The 6,000-nt window shown below is 42.4% G+C and overlaps 1 protein-coding gene across 2 annotated transcripts in view; it reads left to right on the top strand.

Moving 5' to 3' along the window:
* The first annotated feature begins 1,383 nt into the window (after positions 1 to 1,383).
* The window catches only part of ZNF366 (zinc finger protein 366), a 68,382-nt gene continuing 63,765 nt past the window's right edge, over positions 1,384 to 6,000 (top strand). The window contains exon 1 of one of the 2 annotated variants that reach the window (XM_009208597.4): positions 1,384 to 2,683. The gene's annotated coding sequence lies outside the window, so the exon portion shown is untranslated. The remainder of the gene's footprint in view (positions 2,684 to 6,000) is intronic. The other variant, XM_003899787.5, reaches the window with a different exon arrangement.

The raw sequence follows: 6,000 nt of genomic DNA, 5'->3' as shown, positions 1-6,000 counted from the left end.
ATCCAGATAGGCCAGGACAGAACTAGAGCTCCAGTGGGCTGATCAGAAATCTCTCCTGCCAAACCTAATGGGAGGGTTGGGAATTTCTGCTCCTGACACCCCGTGGGTGGTTTCACAAGTTTTAGAGGGTGACTGCTCAGGTGATTGGCAGCATGGGGAAACAGGGAAAAGCCTTTTCTGTGACTCTCACAGGCAGGGTTGCAACGCAGTGTGAGCATGGAGCAGCTTGACACAAGGCAGCGTTGAGAGTCCCCTGGCTAGCTGCAGGGATGATGTCTGATCCTGACTGGATGCTACCCCATTCAGTCAAAGCCACACAGCCTGAAATGGCACATGTCCCCATCCAGGCTGTCTGGGTGGGTCAGTTGGCCTGGACACAACAACACGGCCTCAACGTGACAGTCCCCACATTCTGCAGACTTAAAAGGGAAATCCTTTGGATTCTGCCTGGACTCCTGGGGCTCAGCCCTGGCCTTGCCCTTGGGGTTGCAAAGAGGAATAAAAATATGGGAAGGCCTGTGTGTAGCTGCGATGGATTCTTCAAATGATCAGAGGCCGTTTCCTGCCTGTGAGGAGTTGGTACCCTGAGCTTCTTGTTCCTTGGATCCCTCCTTTCCTCTGCTGCTGATGCCCCCAACACCTCGCCCCCTCCCTATTGCTTCTCCTCACCCCACCTCAATCCCCCAGATGTCTACTTTTTTTATTGTGAATTTCAGCTGCCTGCTTCTTTCACCTCCAGTTACTCAAAGGTTTGCCCCAGTGTTGCTCCCCCTTTAAAAGACTCCATTCCTAGGCCTTCCTGCTCCATTCTCTCATGCGCTTCCCTGGCTTTCTCGGATTTTCATTTTCATTTCCCTTCCCATTTCTACAAAGGCAGGATGCAGAGGAAGGCCAGCAGAAGGCAAAGAGCCCGAGAGCCGGGATCAGGAGACAGGAACGTGTTGGCGTGTGGCTATGGGCAAACCATAGAGACTGTCTCTGGTCATCCATGTTCCCCACTGTTGGTGAGGCTGGGTCACCCAGGCCAGAACTCCAGTGCTGTGGGGTGTGCCAGTGTTGGTGCTGTGGTGGATGCAAAGAATGGGACTCTGCCCTGGCTTGTGCACACCTACGGAGTAACAAAATCTTCATGTCTCTCTCTAATACATGCACACATATTCAGGTAGCTAGGTAGACAGAGAGATAGATAGATATGTAGCTAGATTAGATAGATGATGGATGGATAGATAGATGATTGATAGATAGATAGATAGATAGATAGATGATAGATAGATAGATAATAGAAAAAATGTGTCAGAATAAAAACATAATCCTATAGGCCAATAAGGACTCAGTCAAAATCTTACAGGGTCACTGAATCAGAATCATTCTTCCCCTTAACTTACTTTCATGACTCTCTGCAATCAGGTGTATCTGTCCACCCCGTTTTTTTCACAATTGAGTGAAATGAGGAAGTAGTGTAAGGCTGGTTTTTCTTTTGCTGCCACAAAGGTCTACATAGCTGCTGGTTCCTGTTCACAGTGAAAATGGTCCTAACCAGATGAATGAGGGACACAAGAGACATAACACAAATCAGAGAAGTTAAAACCAAGCTTATTCCTAAATGCAACTAAACCTAAGCAGAGCTCATGCCTGCCTGCTGAAGCCCCAAGTCTTCTACGTTGATAAAGGGTGCGCCCTCCATTTTCTCTGCTCCTGCCTCCCCCATCTTTTTTCAAACACCGTGGCTGATTTATCTAAGCCCTATGCTGCCTCGCAGTATTTTGAAAACAAATTAGAAAGCTCCTTCCAGTTTTCCAGAGGTGATTAAATCCAAGAAGCCTTAGGAATGTAGAGGATAGAATAATATAAACAACAGATCTGAGATAACCATGTCCGGCAGCAGTTGCGGTTAGTTGCTTCTTTTCCTTTTTCGTCCATCAGTGATGGAAGCTGGATTGAGTCCATTGCGTAAAGTTCGGTGGGCATAAATCTGCTATTTGATCCTGGAAAAACTCTGAGGATCTAGAGTCAGTGAGGAATTGCAGCAATGCTGGAGTTTCAAAGGGCCTAGGAAAAGCCAGGAGTCCTGGCTGACCAGCCCCGACACTGTCTTACAGGCTGCAGGTTTACCTCGGTTAGCACAACAGGCCAAGCTCTCCCTTGCTCTAAGTCGACATGACATGATTTGTTCCCTTTCGGCTGTGTCAGTTCTGCAAACCAGATAGCAGAGGCTGCGGGCTCAGGAGAGCCTGCCTGTCTGGAACACCGTTTGTTTGGACAGGCCAGGCCACTAAGGCGTTTCATCTCTTTAAAACTCCCAGGGCAGACAGCATATTTGAGGAATTCCTTTTTTCAAAGATTTTTTTTTTTTTTTGCCCCTTCCAACATTTTGTTTAAGAGAAAATGAGATGTCTATCTTCTGTTTCCTTATTTTTTTTCAGGAAAGCAAAGGGTTGTTGACTTCCTCCCTCTCCCCTCCCTTCCTTCCTTCTTCCCGAAGGTACTCATCTGAGAAAAAGAGAACGAAGTATTGTTCCTGTTCTCTTTCTTAAGTCATTCGAAACACTGTCCCTGCGAGTTCTTTAAGTTCCCTGCAATCTGTACACAAGAGAAAGAGGGAGAGAGAGAGGGAGAGAGACAGAGAGAGCAGGGATCAGGTAAAGGAGTGGGGCTGCTGCAGCCATTCAGACCTCAGGAGCTGGTAAGTTACCCATGCAATCATTTCTGCTTCCATTTCAAGGTTCCTGGGTGGATACTGCTGTGGGCATCTTCAACAGAAAATACCTTACTGGGTATAGTCCTTAACCAAAGGATATGAGTGATAGATGGCCCAGAATTTAAGCTAATACTTTTTTTTTTGGTAAGAGAATACTGATGCCTTGCAGAGCTAAGGCTTGCAAAACTAGAAATAGAATTACATTGGGACTAAGGAGGACACTGCGTTAAATCTGAATTTTGGCACAGATCATGTGGCTGGGTGAACCAGGAGCCACTGGCATGTGAGATGTGTCCCACTGGAGAATTTGCTTTTCCTCAGTACTGTGTCCTGGGAATCTTATCAGGGTATCTGTCAAGGACTGTGGGTTTGCTCTGGGGTTTTTGTTAACACGTTGCCTGGATTGAGGTGTCCTTCTCCTGTTCTTTTCTTTCCATTCAGCATCCCCCTAAAGGAGGACTGTTAATTGTTGTATGATGGGTATTCTGCATCACTGAAGTAGGAGGGAAAGAGAGAAGGGAATGTCACTTGGAAATAGTTCTGCATGTGGGGAGCTTATGTGTTCAGGTTCCCCATGCGCGTTGAGTGTAAATTTATTATTCTCTGTCAGTGGAAGATGTCATCTGCCACATGACAGAAGGCAAAGGTTTTGGGGCATATAGCTTTAGTTTTGGAAAACGATATGCAGCTAGAATGGGAGGATTAAGATGGATTGTTTATGTCAGTAGGTGGGAAAAACTAAGTTATAGACGCAATTGAAAAACATTCACCCAGTGCCTGGTTTTCCAAGCACCAAAGAGGGCATAGCAAGCTAGTTAAGCTTATATACACAACTTGTTTTTAAAAGTCTAACTTGCTTCGATTAAATTTGTCATAAAGGATAATGTTACCAGGAACCCATCATCACAAGCCATGAGGGAGCCGAAATCATGTTGTCAAAAATAGGTCAGCAAGGTCACTCTGCGAGACTCATTATGTTTCCCAATATTGATACTTTAATTCAGAGGGATGTCGAATGGATAAAAGCCAATGGCCATGCATACTTTTAAAAAATATTCACTGCTATGAAATTTACTGATTAAAATCATCTGGGATGTGAAGAATAAGATAAAAATAGCTGGACTCTCATTTTTAAAATTAATTTGGCTAGACTATGCTTTAACCACATTCTAGTAATTAATCTTTATTCAAAATTGAACCATCATCTTACTAAGGATGAGAAAACATGATAGAACTAGACTGTGATGTAGCTTTTGTTCCATTAGTCAGACCTCTTTTTTCTTCTCCTTTTTTTAAGAGACTTTCTTTAGGAGCACCATAAAATGAGCAATATAAAGAGACGTGAATAGTGTTTGCCAGCTTGCGGATGCAAAATTATTCTAATAACAATTGAAAATTTTTTACAGCTACCCTACCACCTCCCCTAACTACTTCATTTTCATAGATCTTCAGATCAAAAGGTAGCTGGAATAGATTGTCGAGGGCATTTTTGCATCATTTATCAGCAACTGTGGCCCCAGAAGAAAATGCAGGTCTGCGATCTTGACTTGCTCCTTTCAGTTTCATTTCTCTTGATAATGTATTGAATTTTGTGCTCAACAAAAACAACATCACAGAACACATTCTAGTTTTGTTTATTGAGTAAAAGCATCAGATGCAACACAATAGGAAACAAATGACAGCAGAGTCATTTGTTAAAGACAAGGAAGGCAATTAAATTAAAGACAAGGAAAGCACAAGATGGGTAGGCCAGTGGCTCAGAAAACAGCCCCAATGCTAGCATTAGTATTCACTGTGGCTTGAGATTAAGAAGCTGAGGATATGCAGTTTTCTTTTAAAGAAAAAAGTGTATTCAATATTTCCATTTAAGTTGTTAAGTCATTGCTGTGAAAATATTTCTTGGATACCGGGGGAAAAGAATTTTGGCTACCCGAAAAATAAAAGCCATCAACTAGTTTAGTCTAAGTCACTACCACTCAATCTATCTTTACTCACTCAACTCCAAGGAGTGAGTTGGCATTTGTGGAAACTTCCAGTGTGTGATTCTTTGGGGGTCATCAGAGGGCTCTTTTGTGATATCATTGGGGGAATTCCAGTTTGAAGTGATCCAGAATTTGAGACACACAATATTTTATTCGTTAATTTCTGCCAAAAGTGTACACATAACTAAATTGCAATTTCTTATGCACATTTTAAGTTATGTTAGGATGTGTGTCCTGTAGATCTGTGTGCTGGGATGTGAGTCAAATTAGAGTGAGTAGAGCACAGGCTCTGTTGTTATACTAATTTTGGTTTGAATTTCAGCTTCATTGCCTACTGATTATGGCCCTCAGGGCAGGTATTTAACTGTTCTAAGTCTCAGTGCCCCCAAATGTAAAATTGCATCAACATAATGGAGTTGTGAGGATTAAATACAACTATTGACATAAAACACTTAACATAATGTTTGGCAAGTAGTAGGAGTCAATCAGCGTCAGTTATATACTTTTTAAGAGTCATATATTAACACTTAAGAGTACTGTATTTTGTTAATACAGAGAATAGAATGAGTCTCCTATAATCTGTGTCATTATTCTTGCTTGATACTATATCAAGGATCTGACAGAGCAGATATTATTCCTCACAGCTTTAGAGTTGGGCACACATTGAGTGAAGATATTCTGAACTCTAAATTCTTATAAAATAAAAGAGTGTAGAGTTTAGTGTATTGACATTCATCTTCACTAGTGGCAGAAATGGCAGATTTAACTTCATTGAATGCAGCTATATTCAACACAGCTCAATGCAGGGGCAAGTTTGTCTTGGGATAAAAGTTTTCAACTTAGATGAACGTGCAAAGAGACTTCAGTTATATTGTAGACATTTTATTCTCCCTTTCACCCACTTCCCCAACTGCTTGAGCTCTGTGTTATTGGTGACCTTTTCCCTGGTTGTGGAGGGCTGGAGACACTTTTTTTGGAGACCATCGTGGTTGTACCATGACTCAGCTAAAGAGAAAACGACTTAAAGTGACACATTCTCCTCCTGCCCAGGGCTGAGCACACTTGGGGTTCTCTCTCCTCAAACATTCTAATAGTGAGCCACTCGCCTTCACACAGAGAAGTAGAACACTGTATCACCATGGGTATGCGTGGGTGTGCGTGTGTGTGTGGTGCCTGATTGATCCAACTGCTATTTTTCTTTCACTCTAAAATTTAAGACTTGTATGACCATTAGTTTGTCAAGTAACAATGATACTTTTTCTTAGGTCTTAGTTAAATTTCTCTCCACTTTCCAAAAGCAAAACACACAACAGCAAAAAC

Source organism: Papio anubis, chromosome 5 (assembly GCF_008728515.1).
Source record: "Papio anubis isolate 15944 chromosome 5, Panubis1.0, whole genome shotgun sequence".
NCBI classification, from domain to species: Eukaryota; Metazoa; Chordata; class Mammalia; order Primates; family Cercopithecidae; genus Papio; species Papio anubis.
This window is presented reverse-complemented; position numbering and strand designations above follow the sequence as displayed.